The sequence below is a fragment of the Lissotriton helveticus genome, chromosome 7 (assembly GCF_964261635.1).
Source record: "Lissotriton helveticus chromosome 7, aLisHel1.1, whole genome shotgun sequence".
Classification (NCBI taxonomy): domain Eukaryota; kingdom Metazoa; phylum Chordata; class Amphibia; order Caudata; family Salamandridae; genus Lissotriton; species Lissotriton helveticus.
In genome coordinates this window covers 1,510,942,732-1,510,956,224 of record NC_136068.1, presented here as the reverse complement: position 1 = coordinate 1,510,956,224, position 13,493 = coordinate 1,510,942,732, and the positions used below count along the sequence as shown (strand labels likewise).

Below are 13,493 nucleotides of genomic sequence, written 5' to 3'. Positions count from 1 at the left end.
AATTGAAATAAGCCCTCAGGGTTAATAAAGGATGTCAGGTGTTTGCAATCAGGATGAAGGTTGATCTGATGGTATGCTGAGGTCATATCAATTAAACTGAACATTTTACCACCATTCAAAGTGGAAAGCATTTCAATGATGTTTGGCAAGGGGTGACGAACAATCTAAATTTGCTTGAAAGGATCTTGTAAGTCTACACACATGCTGACAGAACCATTAGCCTTGCACGCCAAAACAATGGGGGCCGCCCAAAGTGAACATTCAATAGGTTCAATAACGCCTAAGTCGCAGAGCTTTTGTAACTCAGCTTGCAAGGCTAAAGGAACCCTCCTAACCTTGTGAGCTACTGGACACGATTCCTCAATCAGCTTGATCTTATGGGTGCAACCCTTCAAGGTACCTAACCCTTCTTGGAAAACTTCAGGAAACTGCAACTCGCACATGTTAGTATGTTTAACAGGCATAACAGGTAAATAACTGTCCCTTAACACAACCTGAGCTGGATTATTTGGGTGAAGCAAAATGCCTAAATTCTTCTGATCTTACCAACCCAATAAACAGGAATCATACTTGGCTATGTGCACAACCCCATCAGAAGAGTTGGATTGGAACTTCAATGTGGCAGAGAATTCACACACTATATGAGTGTCATTGAACTGATTGTACCAACCTTTCTCACTCAACAAGGTATAAGGTGAACCAGAGTCCGCCATAACCTTTACATCAATGCCATTAACATTGATTGTGCAATATGATCTAGTGAAATTATTCAAACCAATGCGGCAGTTAGGGTCATCTGCAGCAGGGTCCTTGACCAAAAGTACTTTATCATCATCACTAGAAATGTGATCTTCCTCAAAACCATTACTAGGACTTACTCAAATAACTTTTTTCCTATATTGAACGCTATTGGAATCTCTACAAACTTTAGCAAAATGACCCTTACGCATACATTTAGCACAAGTGCGGTCCTTAGCACGACAAAAAATGGCATTCCCTAAATGAGAATGACTTCCACGATGATAACATTCTAATTGTCTGAAAGGACTTGCTTGTACAAGGTTTTAGCAGTCTCAGAAGTACTTCTGGAAGCGTCCTTAGTTTTGAATTTGGAATATTTGGATTTAACAGCAAAGACATCAGAAGAGTGAGATTTGCTGTCTGACACAGTCAATTGACTCATGAAGGTTGTAGTACTTTCAATTCTATAAGCAACTTCTACAGCCTTCTCTAAAGTAAGATTAGGTTTTGATAACAAGTGATGAACATTCTTGTTATTGTTTTTCTCCACTAAATGGTCACAAATCATTTCATAGTCAAAGTCCCTATACTCACACAAAATAGCTAGAATTATTGAAGCTCCCACGTGCAGCTGATTCAGAAATTTGAACTCTTCTATACAATGTGCGTCTTTCCATGATGACATTTTCCGTTGCCTTGAATCTCATTTCCAGTGCTCTTAAGGCTGTGGCATATTCATTAATGACGCTGTCTCTTGCTCCTTCACCTTCTCTAGCCAAAATGGGGTCAGAAGGAATGTGCTTGTGGATTTTGCATCCATCAGCACCAAAACAATGACGAAGGATAGCAAACTTTTTTTTATGTATTAAAGAATCACCATCTAGAGCATCCAAGTTTGCTTCAAAAGTGTCCTTCCACTGCTCCCAATCAGACTCAGGAGTAGTGGGGCTTGGAGAAAAAGCAGGTGGAGGCACTAGTGAATTTTGCATTTTATGGAAAAGACTTAAAACAAATATGTGTAGAAAGAACAATGCACAATGATACAATGAGCTGTTTGCATCAGCGTAGACAAAATTCCAGTGCACATGGAAGAGATAGCACAAAATGTGTGTTGAATAACAATAAAATAAACTGTGCGTATCAGTGATAAGGAATAGTACTGCACACACTGTAATGACAATCAATGACGATACAGAAACAGCTGTGTGTATCAGTGTAGAGGCACCATGAATAATGAAGGTACTGAACACACTGTAGAGCCAAGCTGTGCGTGTAGAATTTGACTGAGCTGTGCGTATCAGCGGTAGGAACAAACCAATGCTTCACAGGACATCCGAATATATATAATATTCATTCCACTTGCGAGACTAGTCAGACCCCCCAGGATATAGCGGAATGGATTAGCAAATTTAGTGGCACATATATGGAAATTTAGCGCCACAAATATGGAAATTTAGCGGCATTTTCGAGGCCCTTTATTTTATTCATAACCATTCATTTTTAACCTTAAATCAATGGAAACTGTTTTGGCAGAGTATTCCACTTTGAATAGGCAACCTGGGATACGGAACAGAGAAAGCAGTTCACAGGTGAAGGCTCCTTAACCACCGGATGGAAAGGATGTCTGCTACTCTCAAGCCTTCTAAGACCTCTTTCCGTGAGATGTGGCACCCGTTCCTCGTGCTCCTATCCACTGAATTTAGAGAACTTACACGTCGTAAATATCTAGGCAGCCTCTGGTTATCTGAAACAGACTAGGTCTCAGAACAACTATAGAGTTGGAGGTGCAGACATTTCCCCACAGCAGACACATCCTGCATCTTCTTCAGAGTAGTGAGGGAGGGTGGGGGGGAGACATTTTTGGGTTAGTTTTTAGTTTACTTTATGTTTGTATTTAAAACCCACATGACAAGTGAAGCGACGCTCATAATACATTAGGGGGAAATGAGCAAGGTCGATTATATGATGTACTTAACTGTTTTTGATTGCACTAACACAGGACCCCATGTTGATCTCCTCACCCAAGTCCTCAATTCAAGTAATCACAGGAGTGGGCAGCAAACCTCCCCCCCCTAGAATCCCCAGACCCCCGGCACACCTAACCTCCCTAACCAGAGCCCAACCCAGCAAGTCGAAGCCCGATGAAGAACCCCGCATCAAATGCATGCTCATCAACAGCAGATCTGCCTCCAAACATGCAACAGAATTAGCAGAAGCTATCCTCTCCCATGACCTAGATGTAGCTTTTATCACGGAAACCTGGCTCAACACCCTGACAGTTCCCATCATGGACATGCTGGTGCCACCCGGATTTTCAATAACCCACAAAGACCGTCATAAGCAGAGAGGTGGAGGTGTAGCTATCATTCATAAAAGTAATCTCTCTATCACAGAAATCGCAATCTCAATTAGCGATTAGCTAATTGCGAATCGCAATTTGGCCCATGGGAATCAATGGGAAGGGATTCCTTAATTGCGATTCGCAAATTGTGAATCGCAATTAAGGAAAAATAAGGAATCGCTAAAAAAATTGCGATTTTCGGATGCATTGCGTTTGCGATTTCTTAATTGCGATTCCTTAATTTTCGCAATTAAGGAATCGCAAACGGCAACAATGATGCATGTACCTGTTAATATCCATACACTGCTCGGCTTCATACCCCTTGTTCACTCCCAAAATACCTTTCACTCAACCCTGTCTGGCCCTCATTTTCTATGCATTGTAGTTCTATGTCCGGTTCACGGGTGTCAGACATCAGACAGAATGCAGCAACAACAGATTGAAGAAAAAACCATCATAGCATTCCCTACAGCAGATCAAGAAATCAAACAGTGAGCACATTCATCAACAAGATTCTGCATGAGTGAAGGTGACACCACTATTCGGCATAGATCGCAGAAGGATACACACCGAGGCGCAAGCAATGAGAGGAGCAATTTCAAAAGAACAGAGGAGACTGCTTCATTTTAGTTTCAAAAAGGATCATAACACAGTAGAGAGGATCCTGCCGCCACCTCACAGAAGTGATTTTGCGGGCACTTTTGTAAAAATCGCGGCGTATTTACAAAAGTGCTGATTTCGCCGCAAACCGCGAAATCGAGAAATCCTGGAGGGTCTGACTAGTGAAGACACTGAACATACTGTAGAGCCAACTGTGGGAGTAGAATTTGACTGAGCTGTGCTTATCAGCGATAGGAAAACTGATGCAGCACAGGACAGCCGAGTAATCAACAAGTAAGAGCTCTGATTGCCATGGATACCGGAAGCTCAATGGCTCAATGGCGTAAACAGAAACTGACGCAGCATAGTAACACGGAGGATGACGTCAGCGAGGGAGCCAGAGGGCACGCGTAGACAGACTCGAGACGGCACACAGCTCGAGATGCATTGCTGCACAAAAACAACAGTACTCACGGCTGCAGACCAGAAATCGCATAGAAATCCCCAGAGCAGGCTGCAAGGGCCAAGTTACTGTGTACATCAAGGGTGGAGACTCCAGTCCAGCAAAGCGACAGGCTCCACGAAGACTGCAGTGCTGCAGGAAAGGAGACAAGGTGTCGGGAACCAGAACACGGTGTGGGGGACTCGTCCTGTCCCAGTCAACTTGTCGCCAGTGAAAGGGCGCTGGTAGGTGAGGCTAATATCCTTTTATTGAAGTAAGAAATATGACAGCACGAGTCGGACCTCCGATTCCAAGAATAACCAACTCCCAACCGACATCTCAACATTCCGTCCCCCAGGTACCCATAGATTCCACAAGTAGAACATAAGTATAACCTAACACCTACATTTTTTTTAGTGGCCATTGCTGTTCACCGGCTTATATGTTTGCACCTCAACAGCCTATACAACGCTGGCGTGAGTGTAGTTTTAGATTCAAAGGCTGTGGTTTACATATTTGTCAACATCCAAATTAGCCAACACAATCTCCATTCTATGAAGCACTCATTCACAAAACAAAGGTTAATGCATTAGCAGAAAATGTGGCTACAGAGACTCATTATAAAGTTGTGTTGTATCTTCTACCCTTTCCACACTGTCATCCATGCACCATAAAAGATGTGTACAGATGTGAATACACTCACTATTTGTTTAGGTTACAGGTATCCAAAGTGGAATTTGAGGACTGCACATCATGGAGATATTGGTTTTTAGGCACTTTACAGCATTTGAATGATGAGATCCTGTTACTCTCTACTGTAAATAGGCCTAGTCTAGTGTGGCCTTTGCTATTTATTAAATGAAGTATAGTTCACCACAATCTACCTGGGAGATTCCCACCACAAAACATATGGTGACCTCAGGCATTCGAACCATTAAAGCCAGGTAAAATAAGTGTCCTCCTCTGTTGATTGAGTCAAAAATGTAATTGGGACAAAATCTATTTAACGTTCTCTCTTAAGATAATTCTTCTGGAAATGTTAAATACCATTCCTCAAGAAAATTGGCATTGTTACATCCTACCAACTCTCTTGCTGAAATTGCATGCACTGAGAGACCATACATAGTAATGTATTCAATTTTACTCATGACCAACACAAATACCACAACCTGAGAAGTCATTTAAGCAAAAAATGCATTTGAAAAGGATATAATTCAAGTTCAGACTTACCTGTTTTGGGGTATGTTATATTGAAGACGTCATCATCCAAAACCTGGAACTCGTTTTCTACAAAGTTGAGGTTTGTTTGGTGGCTTGACAAGGGGTGAAACAAGAAGCCTTTGTAGGAAATATAATCATCAGACATGATGTAGCTACAGGAAGAAAGCAAACCAGGGTACACAAGGAAAATAATTAGGAATTCAATGTATGAATAATGTAGCACATTGTCAGTATATATTCTCATATGGAAATACATTGCATGCTTTTTCACAAAGCACATAATAATTACAAAATAATACCAAAACAATAGGAAATCAATAGATTTTGATGCAGAGATGGAAGATAGGCAAATGTTAATTTCCCCATATTTTGAACATTCTTGGTCATTAGTATGCATCATGTTTCTTACAAAGTCAAAATATTAGGTAGCCAATACGCCCACCCAAAATCTAAGGTAAAACAAGAGCTATTCAAGAAACTTAGTGGTGTAATACAAAATTCCGCCTAGAAGAGCCAACATGGGAAATAATACTCACAGGCGATTTTAATGCCAATCTATTACACCCTCATGAAGATGAAGAAAATATTATTACAGCTAATGATCTCTGGGCTGTCGAAACACAGGAAATCCCGCATGTGAAGAGACTGGACAAAATGGGACGACAGATGTCGTGGGAGTTAGAACAACAAGGACTACGGGTGTTAAATGGGAGAATAAGCCAGGACAGACCCCCGAATAGCACCTATATCGGTCCTAGCTCATCGTCAATTTTGGATTACACCGCTGTCTCTCTCCCGCTATTGGGATTAATTAAAAATTTCCAAATTATATGCTCCCCAGATAGTGACCATATGGCGCAGCACATTGAAATTAAATTAACACCCTCAAAACACCTAAATGCACCAAAATTAGCAGGGGACACCTCAACAATAAACTTGAAACGGTTAAAGTGGACAAGTGTCACACTTCCACAAATAGCTCAAGAGGCAAAGACTTTGTTGCACAAGCTCACTACAAATAAAGAACTAACCATGGAAACGTGGGTTGCCTTTGTGGATAAATTACCAAAGACCAAACTCCATGCCAATTTAAGGCATAAGGTAAAGACCATTAGCCACCTTAGCCAAGCAACACGTTCTCTAAGAAGGCAGCTGCGACAGTCTGTGAGGAGAGCACAAGGTCACAGCTCACAGTCCATGGCATGGCAGGACGTACGTCACATTAAGAAACTTTACAAAAAACAAATATGGAACAAAAAAAACACGAGGCCACTGACTTTTGGACAAAAATAATACATAACGCAAAAAAATCTGATTCCAGAGCATTTTGGTATCAAGTAAATACACTCAACAGATCATTCAGCCCTATATGCACGACCTGTATTACGGAAAAGGTATGGACACAGCACATAGTTTACACCTTCGCAATAAATTCTACAAAACCTCCCCCATTAACAGAAATTTCACTATTCCAAAGGTTCAATACAGATGCAATAGCGCCTGAACCATACGAGGAAGCAGATATATTACAAATAATAAAGAAAAGCAGAACCAGGACCGAACGGCGTTCCTCAGGCAATTTACAAGGAGGACCCTCACTTTTGGACCAGTAATTTTTACAAATTGTTTCGGACATTAAACATCGGTGGTCAGATTCCGGAAAGCTGGCGAGGGGCGATCATCAACCCAATTTACAAAGGTGGTGACCGCAAAAACCCTTTAAATTACCGCCTGATAGCGCTCATTGACGCCGAGGCAAAGTACTATGCCTCATTGGTATTAGCTGACCTTACAAAATGGTCTGATAATAACAACATAATACCTGTAAACCAGTCAGGGTTCCGCCGTGGGATAGGCACCATGGCAAATGTTGTAGCTATAAGGCTGATTGCTGAAAAAAGCCTTCAAAATCATCAAGTCCTACACTTATGTTTCGTGGACTTCAAGGCGGCCTTTGACCGTATCAGCCGACAATTACTCTGGTCAAAATTGAAGCAGCAGGGCCTGCCGGATGCGATCTTAAGCCCAATAATGGAATTGTATACCAACACCTGGATGCAGGTAAAGATTGATAGCGGCAATCGACTTACGAGGAAGATCGGCACTCATGATGGTCTTAAACAAGGCTGTGTCCTGGCGCCCCATCTGTTTAATTTATTCATGGCCGACCTGACACCAAGGCTTGATGGGATCAATGCACACCCTCCACGCTTAGGAACAATGCCCCTAACGCATCTCTCCTACGCTGATGACGTAGTTCTTCTTAGCCAGACGAAAATAGGATTGCAACGTCTCATAAACGAACTAGCTGAATATACTAAACAGAACATTCTGCAAATAAATACCACGAAAACAAAGGTCATGATCATAACTCACCGTCGTACAAAAGTACTGAACTATATAATTGATAACAATAAATTGGAAGTAGTGGATCATTATAAATACTTTTTTTTTTTTTTTTACCTGTTTTTACAGAATCTGAACTTGCACTTTTAATTTTTTACATCAGTACCACAGTTATGTTTACCTTTTAAACCAATGTCTGTTTTATTCCTTGATAAGAATGTGTTCTCCTTGATCCATCCTAAATCATTGTTGCATTTTATATTGTAATGGTTTTTATTAACTACACAATAAAGAATTTTTCAGGTAGCCAATACAATTTGTTATCCTAAAGAGAATTATAGCAGAGTAGAATGATTCTGAGTATACAACACTGGTAGTGGTAATAACAGCAGTCTCATTTTTAGAGATAGGTACAGGGAGCTTTAGGTGTTGCCCTAGCCCATGTAATAAGCATTCAAAAAGTACACTGGGCATGGCTTTGGGTTAGCCGCCATAAAAGGGGAGTGGGCACCAGTAAAAATAGCTATATTGCTTCGGGCTGTGACTAGGAAAACTGGACTCTATAGGCTCTCAGATTTCTTCATAGATCATCGTAGTATTCAAAAAGAAGGAAGGGCCCAGGTTGATCAGTAACCTGTGGCTTCGGGCTGCTGGCATGACCGGTGACTCAGCTAACCTGAGTCACCAGTCATGCCAGCAGCCCGAATATTACGATCATCTATGAAGAAATCTGAGATCCTAAAGAGCCCAGTTTTCCTAGTCACAGCCCGAAGCAATATAGCTGTTTTTACTGGTGCCCACTCCCCTCCTGTCACTTTGGTCCTGATGAAGACCCTGCCCACAAGGCGAAAAACTGTCTGTTCCTTCTAGGGGTCGAAACGTCGAAACTTTTTTATTATTTTGTCTGACATATATGACAGAGAATGTATATCTGCAATTATGTTATGATTTGACATTTAATGCTTCTGGCAGGAAACTGTCGGGATAGTTTGTTATTAATTTTCTGATGTGTATATACGCCTACTACTGTCCTTCCTCACAATCCTTTCCATGCACTTATCACCTCGCCCCTCTGTGCACCTGTTCTTCAAAAATATTCATGTAGGATTTGTTTTGTACTTTATACATTGATTAATCTCAATATCGTGATGAAAAAAAATCACATTCATTTTTGGAAAGACTGTATGGTGGTGCCTAACTTTGTTTAGATACAACTGATTCATTCTTGTATTGATTTATCTGTTTTAATTGTTCTCCACTGGGACATTTTCTTGTTGTACCACTAGTCACCCAGGCCCAGTGGCTATTGGGTTGCCCCATTGCTACATAACTTTTCACCTGGGACAGTGGGCAGCTTTTACATTTGTTGAGCTGTTGAGCATTTGACAAGTGCACACCACATATTTAAGTTGACCCATGCTCCTCTATTGCACCATAAACCAGTGCTCTCAGTATTACTGATGTATCTGTCGACGCAATGTTCATTTCACATGGGGCATGCCCCATGTGTCATGAACTGCGTCACCCATACGCCTGCCATGAGGCAGCCGTAAGGTTGTGAAGCATTGGCGGCATGGAAGTGTTTTAGTGAAATTTCTTAGATTTCACTGTGACACGTTTACGGGGCTTTCCTACGTTTGAACGCCCACCCTGCATACATTATACCTGATAAATGTATAATGTAGCGCAGGGCTTTACAAGGTGACGCATCTGCCTAGATGCGTCACCTTGTAAATATGTCGCAACATGGTGCATGTTTTACGCTGCCACAGGGTCACGAAAAGTGACGCAAGGGCTGCGCAAAACAAGCGCAAGGGCTCATAAATAAGCCCCTATGTGTCTAAGGCCTCATAATCACTCAACTGAATAAGGATTTGTGCTGTGCTATGTACCAGTATCTTTTGAGAAATGAAGGCAGGAGTGATTGTTTTTTTTTTGTAATCCTCTATTCATCCAGTTTCTGAGAACACCCATATTTTAACCTGCAACTTTGCATCACGCAGTATCCAGCACATTCTTCTCCAGCCTCATGCATTATGCTGCTCGTCTAACATGAGAAACTACAATCTATGTGTTCGTAGCCCACACCTCTATCTTCCTTAGGGAACGATAAATCAATAAACATATATGAAGTTCAAGTTGGTTGTGTTGGAGAGGAAATCACATTTAAACTTTCAAAGATGTGAGAAACTGAATTATTACATTTCTGAGGGGAAAATAATAAACGTGCACCAACTCACATTCAATAAAATATGACAAGACAAGAGAACTTTAGTTACTGCATTGTGAAAGCATGCAGAAAACAATATAGTTAGAGAGTATCGTTTGTGTAAATAATCTAGACTGATTTAGTAATTGGAAGTACTATTTTATATTAATATGTGCTAGATATATATACATGGTGTACTCTAATGTTATGGAGGTTTATCTCCAATAATTCCTTGCTATCATTTTATGTGACTATAGCTAATAGGAATTAGTTAATTATCAAGATTTAGCCTGAATAAGATGACAAATTCAGTTTAAAATCTGTCTTTTATGTGTAAACGCGTACATCGAAATGACAAAATAGAAAAAGGTGTTACACATGCCTAATTAATGATGTCCTTGTGAAACTTTCAGAGAATATATTTTACACATCTGCTAACGTTACATGCCTAAAACGAGTTTTTAATACCTTTATTTTAAATATTTATATACTTTAGTACTTTCAAACAAGCAATACATCATACTGACACGTGGTATTTGTAACCATACGAACTGATTTCAAATGCATCAGAGTTATTTTAGAATCATGAGATCCTTATATTCTCTATGAACATATGTCCAATGATCAAATATATGTTACATTAAATTAGCTTCATTTATTATGGGCCTGACTAAAAAAGTAAAGTCTCTTGACTTACTGAGTCAACTGCTCGTGAGAGAATTACTCAATATAACCAATAACGTGAAACAGTGTTTTCTTTCCTGAGTTCTCATGTACTGAACAGGATATTTTTCAAATTTCTTTCTTACAATCCCATGCACCAGCCTGAGAAACTGTCCACTTGAACTTGTGCTCTTTCTAAAGAGGCATTGTTTCAGTGTTTCACTTATAGGATTGCTAAAGATCTGCTTAATTGTCCCAACTATTCCTCTACATTATGTGTTTTCTTTATGTTACCTGACACTCAACCTATACAAGATGACCAATGAACTGGGCGGTCTGATCAGAAGAGGTGACTCCAGGAGGTGTCACCCGGAACTTTATTAATATAATATTGCCTGATTGAACAGACAGAGATTCGTGGGCTGGGTGAGGTGGTTGGCATGAGCACATGGTACTGATGGTAACGAATGGTTTGCAGATTATCCTAATACAGACATTTGCAGAACTTCCACGGCAATCTTGAACTTGCCTGATGTGGATTCACCTGACTTCCCATCCGAACTGGTGCATATGCCATATGTGACCTAGTTGTCTCTTCCTTGCTGGGAGACCGCTTGAACTGGCATATTTCATATCCCTTCCTGAACTCTTGCGCTTTGGTATATTTATTTAGAATTTGCCCGAATTAGTTGATGACCTGATGCAAATTTACTGATGATCTTATTTCTACTTATCCTTTGATAAACTATACTAAAAATGCCCAAATTGACTCAGCTATCATGGGTATTTCTAATGGTCGAATAAGGGACGATTGGTCTTTACGTCTACAACGACGAGGACATTTTTTTGGGGGCTCTTATATGGATGCCTGGAATTCTCTTTACTTTGATAAGACTACTCCTGATGTTCTTAAAGGATCTGGTATCTTACCCTCCGCACGGATTGATTTAATTGTGAATCTGTGGGATGTTGAGGCGTGTGCATGATTTATGAAACCTAACAGTGAAAAAAATGAAATTACTATTGAATACCAGTCATTGAGGAAACTACTGACTGTTGGATACTGCTCGAGGGATACCAGACATAGGCATTTTTGCCCTGACGAAGTTCCTCCAGGAACGAAACGCGTTGGCTGATGTCCACAAAAAGATTTTAATTTGAAGACTTAATAAAGAATATATTTTGGATTACATCTGAGAATTTCTGACTTCATTCTGGTGCACCGTCCTTCCATTATTGAATCTGGTATCCAGTGGAGTATTTGTGCGGCATACTACGGACGAGCTTGCACGGACAATTTATTGATTTGGCTTACTTGAGAAACTGAGGTGCGGAACCTTGGTCAGTTTGTTGTATTGTATTTCCAAAGCAAAGCTGTAGACATGATCAGCATTATCTCCAAGTAAGGCCTGGAAGATGTGTGTCACAGCATGATGGTTTACCCAGTTCAATTTAGTAAGTTGGTCCAAACTTGCAAGAGGGCCGCTGCCAGGCTAACTGGGCATTACTTACAGGCAAATCTTTAAAAAGTACCACTATCGTGTGACAATACATTACCATGTAAAACCAGGGTACAAGAGAATAAATGTCAATCTTAGGGCACATAGAATTTATTGACCACATACAACCTAACAACTATTTTGAAAGGGAAAGTTCATCAACTGGGGCAACTTGATAATTTACTTAACCGCTGATGTTTATTGTTAGCCAAACCGCTGGTACTAATTGCATTGTTCTCTGAAGGATGAACAGCTGAGTGGATCCACTGGGGCTTGAACCTGTGACCATGGGATCAAACAATTTCCTGGACTGAATTCATCAGTCCACTGATCCACCAGATTCAGCTCCAGACATGACACATCCTCCATCCGGAATTGTCTGTATGAATCACTCACCAGCTAACATCAAGCCAGCTTAAAAGGCTGATAGCTTCATTCTGAATTAAAACAAAATGAAAATGTAATGATGGATTCCTATGTCGGGTACCCTTACCACTTCCATCACACTTTAAAGGTTAAGGGAATCTGCATTACTGTACTCACTGTCTTTCACAGGTAAAATCACTCATCAAAAGATTGTTGGCTATTCTAAACAATTTTCTTGTTTTCTTGTACTTCGTCTGTTTGTTCCAGATATGGTAGTGTGCTAATAAATATCTATTTAATATAAAAATTTGCTACATATATGCTAATTCCCTGGGTTTGTTTCTCCTCCAAATTGGGAGTTAATGTTTAGCTTGGGTTTTGTGCTAGGTTGGAGTTAGTGAAAATAACTTAGCTTGCCTCAGTAAAAAATCAGCTCAAAAAGATAATTTTCAGGTATTCTTACAGAGGAAGCACAGTAAGAATGTGCTATCCATCATAGAGCTCAAGCAAAGTCACTCAGAACTAAAATTGTTCTATCTCCCAATTTCTTAATGATCAGTTCTTAATGGATCTCTTGACAGGTAGGCAGACAAAATATCAATTTTTAAATATCGACATACAATAATGTCGAAGTTTAAATATCGAAAGGACAGAATATAGAAAGTAAGTAATATCGATATTTTTAACATCGATGGGACAGAATTTCGAAGGTAAGTAATATTGATTTTGTTAATATCGGTGTTACTAATATCGATGTTAGTAATATGGAAGTTACTAATATCGATTTTTAGATGATGTTTATGTATATTATTATGTATTTAATATGTATTTTTCATTTTTTTAATGTAATTTAATAAAATTTTGGATTTTAGGACCGCAGCGGGTTGTGGGTTTATAGGGGAATAGGGTGCGAAGTTATTTAATTATACTAAATTAATTATTGATTTTTAGGAATTAAAAATGAATTTGAATTAGGTTGGTAATTAATTTTTATTAATTGGTAATTAATTTAAATTGATTGATTAATTGGTAATTATGTGCTGTAGTGGGTTGTGGGTTTATAGG

At 39.8% G+C, this 13,493-nt stretch overlaps 1 pseudogene across 1 annotated transcript in view; it reads right to left on the bottom strand.

The window, feature by feature from the left end:
- LOC144770434 (sulfotransferase 2A1-like) overlaps nucleotides 1-13,493 on the bottom strand; it is a 443,056-nt pseudogene that overhangs the window by 325,450 nt on the left and 104,113 nt on the right. Inside the window, exon 2 of the transcript XR_013598894.1 lies at nucleotides 5,355-5,497. The product of XR_013598894.1 is annotated as a sulfotransferase 2A1-like (transcript). The remainder of the gene's footprint in view (nucleotides 1-5,354; nucleotides 5,498-13,493) is intronic.